At 40.8% G+C, this 8,125-nt stretch overlaps 1 non-coding gene across 1 annotated transcript; it reads left to right on the top strand.

Moving 5' to 3' along the window:
- Positions 1-7,373: 7,373 nt before the first annotated feature.
- Positions 7,374-7,480, top strand: LOC128287549 (small nucleolar RNA R71). The gene has a single exon (XR_008278249.1). It is a non-coding gene; the product is annotated as a small nucleolar RNA R71 (small nucleolar RNA).
- Positions 7,481-8,125: the final 645 nt, after the last annotated feature.

Here is an 8,125-nt window from a genome sequence, read left to right as displayed (position 1 = left end):
CTCTCGCTATAAGTGTGGATCGGCCGACCACTTTATGAAGGATTGCCCGAGGATGCATGAGCAGAATGTAAGTCGAGTGCAAACCCGGTGCTACCATCGCCGAGGTAGGCCACCTAGAAATATGGGCAATGTCGTTGGCGGTCGAGAGGATCTAGAGATGCTACCATCGATCCGAGGCTCGTGCTCTGCTAGGACTTATGCCATACGCGCATGCGAGGATGCTGCCTCTCCAAATGTTATTACCGGTACTTTCACTCTTTTCAATACAAATGTGATTGCTTTGATTGACCCCGGTTCTACTCATTCATATATATGTGAAACCTTAGCATCCAAGAAGACTTTGCCCATTGAGTCTCATCGAGTTTGTAATTCGGTGTCAAACCCTTGGGTCATTACGTGCTTGTCAACAAAGTGTGCAAGAAAAGTCCCCTAGTGTTCCGAGGTTCTTGTTTTCCGGCGGACTTGATGCTTTTTCCGTTCGATGAGTTCGACGTTATTCTTGGTTTGGATTGGTTGACCATGCACGATGCGGTTGTAAATTGCAAGAGCAAGACTATCGATTTGAGGTGCGCGAATAATGAAATAATTCAAGTTGAGTCTACGGACTTAAAGGGTTGCCACCGTAATATCGCCGATGTTGGCCCGTAAATATGTAAGAAAAGGGTGCGGCGTACCTTGCGACGTGCTTTCGATGACAAGGAATCGAAAAGAAACCCGAATCCGCGCCGTGGTTTGTGAATACCGGATGTTTTCCCCAAGAATTACGGGTTTACCACTGCTCGGAAATAGAATTTGGCATCGAATTGGTACCGGTACCATTCCAATTCGATAGCTCCGTGATCGTATGGCACCAACGAATTAAAGGAGTTGAAAGCTCGGTTGCAAGAATTGGTGGATAGAGGTTTTGCTCGCCGAGTTTTTCGCCTTGGGTGCGCCAAGATTGTTCGTGAAGAAGAAGGATGGAACCATGCGGTTGCAGATCGACTATCGTCGACTTAATAAAGCGACGATAAAGAACAAATATCCGCTGCCACGTATTGATGACTTGTTCGATCAATCTGAAGGAGCCTCGGTGTTCTCGAAAATAGATTTGAGATCGGGCTATTATCAATTGCGAATCCGAGATTGGACGTACCCAAGACCGCCTTCGTAACAAGATATGGTCACTATGAGTTCCTAGTGATGCCGTTTGGGCTCACTAATGCCCTCGCGGTATTTATGGACTTAATGAATCGGATCTTTAGACCATATTTGGATCGATTCGTAGTCGTGTTCATTGATGACATCTTGGTCTATTCAAGAAATGAGACCGAACATGCTGAACACTGCGGTTAGTGCCGCAAATTTTACGGATAAGCAATTATATGCTAAGTTCACAAGTGTGAGTTCGTTAAGAGAGGTTAGCTTCTTGGGTCATGTGGTATTCAGATCGGTATTCGAGTAGACCCAATAAAATTTCAGCCATACTTAATTGGAAGCCTCAGAAATATTAATGAGGTTCGGAGCTTTTTGGGGCTTTTAGGTTATTATCGACGATTTGTAAAGGCTTCTCAACGATAGCCACGCCGATGGCGGCTTACTCCAAAAGGATGTTAAGTTCGAATGGATGAGAGAAATGCCAAAAAGTTTCGATCAATCAAAACTTATTTGATCGAAACCCCAATTCTAGTGCAACCCGAGTCCGGCAAGGAGTTTGTCATCTATAGCGACGCCTCTCTACTTGGGTTAGGTTGCGTATTAATGCAAGAAGGTCGAGTTGTGGCCTATGCGTCGAGGCAATTAAAGCCACATGAGAAAAATTATCCGACTCATGATCTCGAATTGGCCGCCATCGTATTCGCTTTAAAGATTTGGCGACATTACTTATTTGGTGAAAGGTGCCATATATACTCGGATCACAAAAGTCTCAAATATTTGATGACCCAAAGAGACTTAAATCTGCGACAAAGACGTTGGCTCGAGTGTTAAAGGATTATGAGTGATCATTGACTATCACTCGGGAAAGGCGAATGTGGTTGCGGATGCCTTGAGTCGTAAATCGTTATTCACTTTACGAGCGATGAATGTGCACTTGTCTGTCCGATCCGACAGTGTGTTAGTGGCTGAATTGAAAGCCAAACCATTATTGACACACCAAATTCGAGAAGCTCAGAAAGTCGACGACGAGTTGGTTGCAAACGGGCTGCGTGTGTTCAACAAGGACTCGGAGTTTCAAATCGACGATGACGATTGTTTGAGGTTCAAAAGTCGTCTGTGTGTCCCAAAGAATTGAACTCATTTCGATAATTTCAATGAAGCCCATTGTAGCCGAATGGCAATCCACCCGGGAGTACGAAGATGTACAATAATTTGAAACGTCGGTTTTGGTGGCATGGTATGAAGCGAGACATCTCCGACTTTGTTTGAGATGTTTAATATGTCAACAAGTGAAAGCGGAACATCGGTGCCTTCAGATTACTTCACCAATCACGATACCCGAGTGGAAATGGGATCGAGTCACAATGGACTTTGTATCCGAACGCCATTGTCGCAAGTAAGAAGGATGCGGTTTGGGTCGTGGTAGATCGATTGACTAAGTCGGCCCACTTTGTCCCCGACGCACGGATTTTCAATAGACAAATTAGCGGAATTGTACGCTTCTCGATTGTGAGATTACACGGGTGCCTATTTCCATCGTGTCGGATAGAGATCCGAGATTTACCTCGCGATTTTGGAAAAGTTGCAAGAAGCTTTGGGTACCAAGTTGCATTTCAGACCGCCTTTCATCCCCAAACCGATGGTCAATCCGAGCGGATAATTCAGATACTTGAGGATATGTTAAGATGTTGCGTCCTCGAGTTTAGTGGTTCATGGGAGCGGTATTTGCCGTTGATTGAATTCGCTTACAACAACAAATTTTCAATCAAGTATTAAGATGGCACCCTACGAGGCCTTGTACGGCCGTAAATGCCGTACACCATTGTTTTGGACCGAGCTCGGTGAAAGCAAGATTTTCGGTGGATTTGATTAGGGATGCTGAATGTAAAGTGAAAGTAATCCGTGAAAGTCCGAGGATAGCCTCCGATCGTCGAAGTCGTCACGCGGATCTGAAGCGTAAGGATATCGAGTATCGTGGGTGATAAAGTGTTTCTCAAGGTATCGCCTTGGAAAAAGATACTCGAGTTCACCGTAAGGGCAAGTTGAGCCCGACGCTCATTGGGCCATATGATATATCGAGCGAGTCGGTCCGGTGGCATATCGCTGATTTTGCCCCCGAACTCAAAAGGTTCACGATGTCTTTCACGCTTCGATGCTTCGACGCTATAGATCCGATCCATCGCACATGATTAGTCCATCGAAATTGAAATTCAAGCTAATATGAGTTATGAGGAAGAACCGATTCGTATCCTATCACGAGAAGTGAAAGAGTTGTGAAACAAGCGGGTTCCGCTAGTGAAAGTGTTATGGCTCAAGCACGGGATGAAGAAGCTACTTGGGAGACCGAGAACTCTATGAAAGAGCGATATCCAAACCTATTTACGGTAAGATTTTGGGACGAAAATTTCTTAAGTGGGGAGAGTTGTGACATTCAAAATAGACCCTAGCCGGAATGTGGTTTGGGACCACTAAACCGAAGTCATAAAAATAATTAAATGTTATATTCTATGCTTACTATGTGTTTTCATGCATATGTGGAAATTTCATTCTCTAATTTTACCCATTTGTATGAGAAAGTATTAAATAGGGATCAAAGTGAAACATGGTGAAATATGATAGGCTAATTTTAAATGGCTTGTTAGTACATGTTAACAAAAGGTGGAGTTGCATGTCAAATAATCCCTTCCTAAGGAGGAGTGGCCGACCATGACAAGGTTATGGGCAAGGAACATGTTTCCAACATGTTTTGCTAGTGGTGTATGTAGGAAGTCATAAAATAAAGACTAGCATTAAAGAAAAAAAATTGTTCATCCATTCTAAACACTTTGGCGAATGTCCTAAAGAAGGAAAAGAAAAATTTGTTCATCCTTTCTCATCTTCTTGGCCGAAAATACTAAGGGAAAAGGGGGAGGATTTTTGCTTCATGCTTGGGTTGGAAGAGACCTAGAAGGAGATTTGGCTAAGTTTGCATCAAGATTAAGGTATGTATGAGGTTGTGTTGGGAGTTTCATGCATGGTTTGGTTGCTAATTTGATGTGCATGTTAGCCATGGCTCAAATCCTTGTTATGCCATGGAAATGGTATTTGGCCAAAGTTGTTATGGTGATAAAGCCATTGCATGTTAAGTGTGAAGCTTGATGATGATGCATGCAATGATGGATTGTCTACTCTTGAGTAAGATTTTGAGTTTTCTTTTGTGTTTAACCATGATTGAAGTTGAATGGAGCATGATTGTCATATTCGCCATGATGCATTCATGAGCATGGTTCATGCTTCTTGCATGTTAGTTAAAATTTGTATTTTGGATGGCTATGGACACCTTGAAATTCGCCATGCTCATATTGTATATATATGTTTGCACATGATGTTTTGGCTATGAAGTAAGTGATGAATATATTGGTTTAAAGAAGAAGATGTGGAAGAATGCTTGTGAAATTGCAAGCACAATTGACCTAGCACACATATAAGTGCTTGATGCTATATTATAAGTTTTAATACAATGTGCAAAGCATTAACTAGTAAAATGCATGCTGTTTTTGTGAGGTATTATGCAAAATTGACCTCAACATGTACATGAATATTCGGCCTTGGGTAGCCTATTGAAGGCCTTAGCTTTTCCTTGATGCTCAAATAAATTATATTGAATTGCTTGATGTAGTATAAAATGTGCATGACCATTGTGTATTCAAGCTAAAGAGTGGCCATATGACCATTTAAACTCCTTGTCATATTCGCCATAAGCAAGCACAATGAGGTTTTAATAAATTGAATTTGTTTGAATTAGCTCAAGAGCTAAGAGGGCCACAATTGGACAAGAGGAAGGAAAAGGTGATCGAATAGCCGAAAAAGCCGCTCGACAACATCCGAGGTAAGTCCTCAAGAAGTGACCTTACTTGAATTATGTGAGATGAAGTATGGATGTGTATGATTATTGATTTATGTGTGTATGAGAAATTGAATGATACCGGGCTAAGTCCCAAGGCGAATATGCTTGTGAATACATGTGCGTTTGAGCCTTAGTAACTAAAATGAAATATGTATGTCCAATGATTATTGATGTATGTGTACATGAGAAATTGAATGATATCCTGCTAAGCCTCAAGACAATTATGCTGGAAATTATATCCGGTTAAGACCAAGGCAATTGTGCTAGTGGCTATATCGGGCTAAGACCAAGGCATTCGTATGAAGTTATTCTATCCGGGCTAAGACCAAGGCATTTGTGCACGTGATTATATCCGGTTATATTCAAGAATCTTGGGCTGGAGGTGAGTGTTGGTTCTGTAATGAATTCAATTAGTACACTCGAAAAGCCCAAAGGATAAGGTACGTTATATGTGCATTGAAAGTCGACATGTTTGAGCAACATTCGCTCAATCGACTAATGAATTTCAGTTATTGAATTGATTGATACTTTGTGAAAGTATATAATGATGAAGTGTGAAGTAAGAATGTGTATTAATGAAATGATGCATTTGGCTATGTGAATGTATTGCTGTAATTAGAGCTGATTATATTCCTTGAGACTTACTAAGCATAAAAAATGCTTACCCTTACTTTGGCTCTCTGTTTTATAGATTTCGCTCGATAGCAATCGGATTCGGGATCAATAAAGTCGAAGTCATCCACACTATCCACGCCTCTATTTTGGTATAAATTTTGGTTGAACTTTGAAATGGCATGTATAGGACTACCCTTGTTGGTTGAATATGTTGTGATGTATATATGTACGGCCATGCTAAAATGGCTCGTAAAAGTGAAGTATCGACTTAGACTAATTGTGGTTTGTATGTATATATTTGGTGTCATGATGTGGCTATGGCTTGAAATGGGAATGTTGGTCATATGATCACCATTGGCATGGTTAAAATGATCATATATGAACCTATGTATGGCAAGACTAGTTGGTTCATGGAGACTACCAAATAGGTAAGACCTACCTTAAAAACAGATGCTGCCAGCTGCAGTGACGTGAATGTGAAAAATCACCAAAATGTCGAAATGGTCATAGGAGTTACATGTTAAGAGATATTAAAGCTATTGTGAGACAGGGCCAGAACGGTTTCTGGGTTCCCTGTTGCAACTTTAAAAATTTACTATAAATTATCCAAAAAGAATTAGGAGACATACCTTATATGTACAGATTCCATTTTGAGTCTAGTTTCATTAGAAACAAACGGAACCAGCATTAAAGCCCTGTAAAGCGAGATATTCAAGTTATACCGCGCGAAGGTCAGAGCAGTCGATCCCTGTAACATGGGTGACTTTAACTAATAAACTGTACCAATTGGCCCGACCAAAAATTCTAGAAATAAATACATGGATGGATATATGAGTCTAAATTCAGGGAAAATTTACGAAACCAGTTTCCGAGTTTTGAAACTCGAGATATGATTTTTAAGGCGACAGTGACGCAGTTTTCCAGCCTGACTGGAAATGTCAAATGGATGGGCAAAACAAGTGAACTTGGCTTGTTAACCCCTCGTGTCCGACACCGGCGATGGTCTCGGGTTCGGGGTGTTACAGGTTTAGTATTACTTGGTAAGCTACCTTGTGGTCGTTCGGAGATTAGTTTAGATAGCTAGCCTATTTGAGTTTTGAGTTCTTGGATCGATGCTTATTGATTTTTAAGTGCTGCCTTGGTATTTTGGAAAAGGGTTTCTGACATTGATATGAATTTTGAGAGCATCTCCTCAAGGTTCAATTTCTTCTTTTGTTGATAAGGTGGCTATTGAAAACCCTGAGGATTTTGTGGGTTTTGATTTCCTTGACCACCCTAGGAGAAATTTGGGTGGTTCCTCCAACCTGCATTATAAGTATTACTATATGGGTTATTTTGAGACCTAAAGTTATTGTTACCCATATAGTTGACTTGTTCCTCTTCGGTTGTGGGATTGAAGGATTGATATTCTATATGTACACCTCCTCCACTTGAGTTACACCTCATTACTAGATGTACCTGCGTAGAACCAAGTAAACCATCAATCTTTTTATTGAGAAGTTTTACCTGATTTGACAGCATAGTAACTGAGTCGACGTTAAAAATGTCGGCTGTTTTCGTTGGCTTTATCCTCATAACTTGCCACTGATAGTTATTCAGTGACATCTCCTCTATAAACTCATAGGCATCTTCTAGTGTTTTATTGTTGATGGTTCTGCCAGCAGCTGCGTCAACCATTTGCCAAGTCGAAGGATTTAGACCATTGTGGAATGTTTGTACTTGAAGCCAAAGTGGTAACCCATGGTGAGGGCACCTTCTCAGTAAGTCCTTATATCTCTCTCATGCATCGTAAAGTGTTTCTAAATCCATCTGTACAAAAGAAGAGATATCATTACGTAATTTAGCCGTTTTAGCCGGCGAAAAATATTTTAGTAAAAATTTTTTGGTCATTTGTTCCCAAGTAGTAATAGACCCTTGTGGTAACGAGTTTAACCACTGTTTAGCTTTTTTTCTCAGTGAAAAAGGAAATAACCCAAGACGAATGGCATCATCAGAAACTCCATTGATTTTAAATGTGTCGCAAAATTCCAGAAAGTTTGCTAAGTAAGCGATGGGATCTTCATCCTGCAAAACCATTAATGTAACACCCCAAACCCGGCTTGGACGTTATGACCGGATCTGATGCACCACATTGATGCGTTCAAAACATTTTGTATTACTTAGTTTGGAAAAGCTGAGTTGGTGTTGTAAAAGACACTTTTAAAAGTAGGTTAAAGTGAATGGAAGCTGTGCACCAGGTAGAAAACCAGGAAAAAGAGGAGGTGAGTCCGTCAGACTGCTTAAGTACCAAGCTCCCTTCGGATCCAATCCTAGACATGCATACCGCCATTGCCACACTCTAACATCTCGTATAATTTTGAGAAAACCGTTTGGTTATGTCCATCTTAAGAAAATGATTAAGGTTGAAAAACATTTGCTTAAAATATTTATTTTCTTGGAAAAACCTTTACTTTGCAGAAACTTTGCGCGTCATCGTGATCTTTTTAA

Source organism: Gossypium arboreum, chromosome 13 (assembly GCF_025698485.1).
Source record: "Gossypium arboreum isolate Shixiya-1 chromosome 13, ASM2569848v2, whole genome shotgun sequence".
Taxonomy (NCBI): Eukaryota; Viridiplantae; Streptophyta; class Magnoliopsida; order Malvales; family Malvaceae; genus Gossypium; species Gossypium arboreum.
This window is presented reverse-complemented; position numbering and strand designations above follow the sequence as displayed.